Below are 7,485 nucleotides of genomic sequence, written 5' to 3' on the forward strand. Positions count from 1 at the left end.
TGCGGAGCCCTCTCCTGTTTGGGGGCTAGAGGCTTGACATTGCGTGCCAAGGATGTTGACCTAGACCTCTGACGACTCCGCCGCCTGGTACGCGCTCTGGATCTGGATCTCGATGTTCCTTCTTGTCTGAATTTGGAGGGGGTTCCCTCTTGACGTTGAGGGAGCTCCGGAAAGTCACTGAGCTCCAATTCTTCGTCTTCTGTTGCAAACCACCAGGGTCGGTGTTGTTGAGCAGCTTTGTGCGCTCCGCTTTTCGGTCGATCTTGTGGTCGTGTTTGCTTCAGGCGTTTTTTGCAGCTTCGGTCGCCCGTGAGGTGCTGCCCCCCGCAAGCGGCACATCGCGGTGAGCACTCGTGTCCGTCTTCGGGCTCGAGCGCCCCACAGATTCCACACACTTTTGTGTCCGGTTGCAGGCAAACGTCCGTGCGGTGGCCGACGCTGTGACAAATCTTGCAAACCTGCACCGAGTTGCGGTATGGATGACACGCCATTTCCACACCGCAATAGTAGACGAACCGCGGTAGGACCGTGCCAAGGAATGTGATGACTGCGCTCTTCGAGTCCCCTAGCATTCTTGCCTGGATTATCTCGATGCCCTGGGTACGGACTCGGAGGTTTGCCTTGATTGTCTCTCCGGGCGTGTGCGGCGGCAGTCCATGAATGACACCTCTCACGGCGCCTTCTCCTGTGGCAGCGTACGCATTGAACCCGTGCGTCTTCCCATTGACTGTGAGAGCTGTGATCTTGCGTAGGAGATTAGCTGTCTCTTCCTCAGACGTTGAGACTATTGCGATGTTTGAGCCCTGTTTTATGCGCAGTATAAAATGCTCACCCTTTACTTTGTTGTGGCAGGCCGCGATCACTGCTTCTGCGAGCATCGGACTGGTTAGAGTTTTCAACGGGAGTCCTTGGTGCGGGCGGAGAATGATCTTGAAGTCATCCCGCGGCAGTGGTGGTAACTTGTTCCGTCGCACCTTGCGTCGGCCGATGGGGGGCGAGTTCTGTTCCTTCTGCGAAGGGTCGTTCCGTTTTGCCTGCAGGCGTTCCTTCGCTTGCTGCCGTTTTTGGCGGAGCGTTAGCACCGTCTGCAATCCCTCTTCGTCGGGTTCTCTCGTAAACCGCCGCAGGTCCTCAGCGTCCGTGAGAAGCGTTGTATTAGTTTCATCTTTACGAAGAGTTAAGGCTTCGGAAAAATCCATGCCGTCTTCCTCCGTACCGGGTTTCGGTTGGGACGGCACGCCATTTGAGGCGCCCGCCGCAACAGAAGCGATTTCTTGAGACGCCATATGTGTCGGTGTCTTGTGCCAGACGCTGCACCGACGCGACGCGGCGGCCGCCGCCGTGCCTTTGCTCTGATGCATGCTAGCTCCGACGCCACGTACCTGGTAGCTTCTTGAAATTGTGGAGCCGCCGGAAACGGGCCTAGGTCCAAGAGGATGGTGTCCCTGGGTTCCGTAGACGTTCACGGTTCTGATGATACACAATTTCGGTTGGTTACTGGAACTGTAACCAACGAAAAACATGTATATTGCGGAGCTCGAAACGGGTGCTGCTGCACACCTCGACGCCGCCTATCGGTCTCTCGATTTAGAAAGAGGTTACACTTGCGGTACATGATAGCCAAACTGAATAGTCGTTGCGGATGAGAACTTAGAGGACCATGCGGTTCCCGCCAAGTAAACAAATTATGTTCGTCAGCGTCACTGTAGGATCCCATTTGTTCTCGCTGATCACGCGATGACAAATCTCCAGCCAATCGTCAACGTAGGCGTCCGTCATCAATGCCGCAGATGGTCCTGGATCACGAGGACGCGTGAGTACGACAATCGACGCAGTCGACAGTAGTGTTGCCCAACTAGGCACCGTCTCCTGGAACGTCGGCGGAGACCCGAAGCGGCGGCCTCTGCGAAGCTCCAGTTGGACTCGTGGCCCAGACTCCGCCAAATGTTACGATGAGGAAGCCCGATGCACAAATGCATTCACATCAGTCTACATGGCAAAACGTTATTGGTAATCGCGCAGGCTGGTACAAAGGTCACAGCTCCAGGAGACAGTCTGCCACTGCCTAATCGATTCCCTCTAGCGCGTACGATGCTGCCCAATTGCACGGTAACGATATGATACCTGAGCATAAGTGTAGTTACAAATTGAGTTAATTAAGTTTCGGAATTGTGAGAACAAATTAGAAATTGCTGAGACGACTGGGGAAGAAATTCAAAATAATTACAAAAATATTGTAAAGATTTAGTACAGTGCGAAATCCGTGGCTTTTATTACAGATTTCATATCAGAAGATAATTTTAGTTAAAACTTGAGTTACTGAAGTTTCTGGAATACTAAAAGTATTTAGAAATCACTGATTACCGCACACCAAAGCAGAGAATCGTAGAATGTAGAGATCCGCCACGTGAGTACGACTTCGGCAAAATTGCTGGAAACTCCGACGTAGAAAGCGAAAGCAATGATGTCTCTATTGAGAGCACACACAGGAAGGTACGATGATATTTAAACGGCTAATTATTGGAAAACACTTGCCTCCGAGTTCAGTTCATGCGTTGTGTTCGCCTAAAGTTAAACTGAAGAACACTAACGCCGAGCCTCAAGTACCACTAAGAGACACCTATGTAAAAGATTAGGGTCAACTATTGTTCTTTAGTTTAGTTCTTCAATTTGTATGCGCACGTGACAGACGCACAAAAAGCACCTATCAGTCTTGACAATATATACACTTTACTTCATTGTGAACGAAAAGAAACAAACTTTCTTTATGCAGTCTAACTTCTTAAATCTGTTTTACGTAGACGCAATGCAATCGAATAAATTGTTGTCTACATTTGCCGGGTATTTAGCGAGGTTTGGCTGCTCATATCAGTTAGTGTAAGTATTTTGTTGGCTTTTAACTAACGGTGTTTTTTATATTTAGATGACACCACAACATCGTGCAAAATCGGAACATACTCAAAATTTCAAACATAAGTTTACCGCTTACGTTCATTTGAATGCGGCTTTGGACTGAGCAACACTAAATGTTAAGCACTTTTAAAGGCTAGAAGAATGACATCTGGTATTTCTAACAAGTTGCTTACATGATGTCACAGTCAGTAATGTGGGAAGAAGAGGACGATGATGGTGGCCTTGGAGACGACGAAGAAGAGTGTAGCATTATCGCTGATCTACGCTTGCTGGCTCAGCCACTAATAGCCATCTGTAAATCGACGCACGCTTCATCATTCCCGTAACATCTTTGGTGGAGGTGCGGGGTAATCACTTGCGCAAGACGGAGCTCCGCAGCGGACGTAACCTGGCCGCCATGTCATCCGAAGGAGAGAGTTCAACCACGGCCCCGTCGTCGCCACCGACGGTCATCCTGGCCCAGCCTCGCGACCCTGGCATGTTTTCCGGAATCGACAACGTTGACGTCGATGACTGGTTGCAGAATTACGAACGGGTCAGCGCACACAACACATGGGATAACACGCTTATGCTGCCCGATATAATATTCTACCTGAAGAAAACGGCACGGGTCTGGTCCGAAACGCACAAAGAAGAGATTACGAGTTGGGACCAGTGCAAACAGAAGCTTAGAGATTTGTTCGGCAAGCCCGTAGGCCGCCAACGTGCTGCAAAGAAGGACCTTGGGACTTGTGTACAAACGTCCACTGAATCTTACGTGGCGTATATCCAAGACGTCCTCGCCCTTTGCGTCAAAGTGGATAACAATATGGCAGAGGCAGACAACGTCAGCCACGTTTTAAAAGGCATCACGGACGACGCGTTTAACCTGCTTGTTTACAAGAACGTAACAATGGTCAATGAGATCATTAATGAATGTCACCGCTTTGAAGACGCGAAGAGTCGCCGCATAGCTCAACAGTTTACGCGTCTATCTAATACCGCAGCTTCATCGACGTGCGAAGACGTTTGTCCACCACGTGAGCCCACCTCCTTCGAGAACGGCGTACGTATTCTTCGGTGAGAAATCGACGCTGCCAAGCCATCACTGGATTGGCAGCGTCTCCTGCCAAGCCAGTGATGCAGTGCTTTGACAATTCCCGGCCACCTGTGTCACTTATTCAGTCGGTCATTCGCCAAGAACTTGCCGATGTAGTTCTTCCATCCGTCTGCTCCGCCAGCCGTCCTGACATTGCTTCGTCTGCTGCCTCAGCCCCTGTTCGCCGGAGCCAATACGGTTCATATCCGACCTATCGCAACCCCACCGAATGACGCACGCATGATGATAGACCCATCTGCTTTTACTGTGGACGTGTGGGCCACATCTCTTGTCACTGTCGAAGTTCCTGGCCATTCCACTCTCAACCAAGCTTTCCCGCCTACCGCCGCTCCCCAATGAATCCTCGCCCGCCATCACTCTCCATCGAGGTTGAAGACGCTCCTGACAACGCTCGAGCCACCGCGACCAGCCGCTCGCCCTCACCTGCCGCTCGCCCTCATAGCAGAAACTTGCACCCAGCCGGCCCCGTGCTCCTAACCGTCATTCTGTCTCATCTGCGACAGATTGTACTGCAGCAACTGCACGACGTTCCCACCGCTGGACACCTTAGCGTCATGCGGACCTATGACCGAATTCGGTGACGGTTTTTCTTTCCCGTAAAAATATTATGGGTTTCCGTGCTGGCATTTCTTTTCAACAATGCAGGCACGAATCCCTTTTTAGGCGCCCCAATCATAGGTCCCGCTCCGAAGGAAACGCCCCGTTGCATTTGCATGTAAAAGCAAAGTTCAGCTTAAGTAGTATGCGATGCTTTGGGGAAAAAAATTCACCCACGATTACGATACTCCTATTCCAAAACTTGAGGGCACCTCAATACGTGTTTTGATTTTGCGATATATCGAGGGAAATAATTTGAGAGAGACATGCAGCAGAGTAGGCAAGCGTCAGAAATCTGATCTGCGGGTCAAGCACATCAGCATTTATACATGAACAATGCAAGGTTCCATTGTAATCGCTGGTGCCACTTGGCGTCCAGAAAGTACGGCAAAATTCGCGTCGCGCCCACAATCAGACTACGAAACAATCGCAAACCATTACAATGAAAACAAGCACCAACGAGATAAAACCAAGCAACACAAACAAGCGCCATTGACAGTTGACGCGAAGAGACGAAAGTGAGAAGCGAGTGGTTTGGATGAAACCACATACGAGCACACATCGAGTGGTCGGGCAGATCCGCATGAAACCAGTTTCCCGTACGCCCGTCACTTAAGGGGCCACCCTCACTAAACTAAGCCATTGGAGGTTCGAATTTTTCATCTACAGCTGCGCGTTCGCTCTTTCAGCTTTCGCTGTTGGGCTCGTTAGCTAGGTTATCACACAACCAAATTTTACCGCAGGAACTAGTCATTAGGAGCTACGCCCTAAAAGGCTGCCTGAACAAGCTGTTACCGACATGTACAAGGACATTTATGAGAGCACTAAATGAAGCGAGACTACGTGAGCAAGAAAAGCAGATCATTTCATACAAAAAAACTCTTCTTTGTTTCAGAAAACAAATACGCACACAATCTGATTTTTGTTGATTGCAAATAAATTTCCTACTCCATGTCGTATTACCCCTGATATTGAAAGAAAATACAACACTCTTCTACATAAAGGATAATATTTACATCTTTCTCAACGCAGGCGGAAAAAAAGATGCTTCCATGGCTCTGTCGATCGCAATACAGTGTATCTCTTGCATTTGACAGAAGGATGTTATCGTAACGATTGCCTGCCATACTTTAGAACCCCCTAGCATGTTAGCATGTTCTAGTCGTCAAACTTTGCTGAACCGAGCTGGCGTGGCATTTGCTAGATGTGCTTAATCGTCCGTCGACGTGTTGAGCATAAACTAGTGAGTTACGACCGTCGTAAAACTGTTAGCAGACAGTCTTTAGGCGAATGAGCTAGCCAACTGTCTTGGCGTCACATTAGTGCACTAGCAATCCATACTGAAAGCTTTTATCGGCCCGCGAAGAAACGATGTTTTGTCCATTTATGCGATTGCGACATCTACACGGTTGTTATTCCGCTGCATCGTTTTCCGTGCTTAGAGTGGAAGCGGGCGACATTTAAAAACATTGCTCTATGAGATGTAACCAAAACATACTGGTATAGTGAGGTGAAGAAGGAAACGACGATCGCTCTGATGACGAAATGTAAACACAGCTTAGCAGGACTCTTTCGTCTCTGCGGACGTTCTGTATTTGTAAATACGCCTTGTAAATGTATTTTGTAAATAAATACGCGTGAGATTTGGTGGAAGTGCTGGGTACGTGTCTTCGCAACTGAGGCGCGCTGTGGACTTCACATCAAGCTTGTGACCATGCCTCCTGTAGAACATCGCCACTTACGCCTCCACCTCTATCGTCAGCTACCGAGACCCGTTGCCCTTTCATATCCGCAAAGCCCTGGCATATTCTCCAGCCTCGAGGGTATGAATGCAGAAGAACGGCTGAGCATGTACGAACGTGTCAGCGAAGGCCAACAGGTGAGACTCGATCAAAATACTTGTCAATGTCATTTTCTATCTAGACCGAACTCCGCAAATTTAGTTTCAAACACTTGAGGAATAATTTGCCAGGTTGGAGTTGCTAAGCAGAAGCTCTCGGAACTTCATGGCAATCCACCTTGTCGACACCTAGCCACCGAACCAGAGCACGCTACAGGCGCCCAAGCTGCAACCGAGTCAAAAGTCTTCTGCATTCACAGCATCTTCAACCTTTGCCACAAATTCTACACGTCCACGGAAGAGCCGACTAAGTAGTACATAACACCAAAGCATTGCTGATGGGGCATTCAATGTCCTCGTTTTCAACAGCGATGTTTCTACTGCCGACGCTATCATAAAGGAATGAACTCGCTCTGTGTTAGCGAAGAAGCGCCGTGTCGCCCATCAGTTTTTCTGCCTTCGGAATACAGCCGCGACGTCCTTCTGCAAGGACCAAGAAAGCCTGCCGTTCTCATGCGATAACGTGACTCGTATTGTGCGTCGCGGAACCCAAGCTGCGTTTACAGCTTCGCCCCATCACACGTCCTAAGACAAGTACGCCGCAACAATATATTTCATCCCGTCCAAGCCTCACCAGGAAGTTGCTAACGTGGGCGTCCCCATCGCGTGCTTTTTAAATAATCCTGGCGCCAGTATAATTCCTGCTTTGGCCATACCCTGCCAACGCCAATCCCTCACTTCTCGTTATTGAAATACATCTGAAAGGCATACACCTGACAAGAAGCCATTCTGATTCTGTTGCGGGAGAATTCGTCATGGTTCCCGTAACTGCCGCAGTCATTGGACGCTCCCACACCGAAACACCTTTTGGATGCCCTCTACAGCGGCGCGCAGCACTCCAGCCCGCAGTTTCTATGACGTTTCCGACTTCTTGGCCCCTGAATGCGGTTACAGTCACTAGCCCTTACGGCACCGTTTTCAGCGACGTCTCTACTTCGCTGACGTACCCAGTACTCAACCAGCCTGAAACATAGAC

Source organism: Dermacentor andersoni, chromosome 7, assembly GCF_023375885.2.
Source record: "Dermacentor andersoni chromosome 7, qqDerAnde1_hic_scaffold, whole genome shotgun sequence".
Taxonomy (NCBI): domain Eukaryota; kingdom Metazoa; phylum Arthropoda; class Arachnida; order Ixodida; family Ixodidae; genus Dermacentor; species Dermacentor andersoni.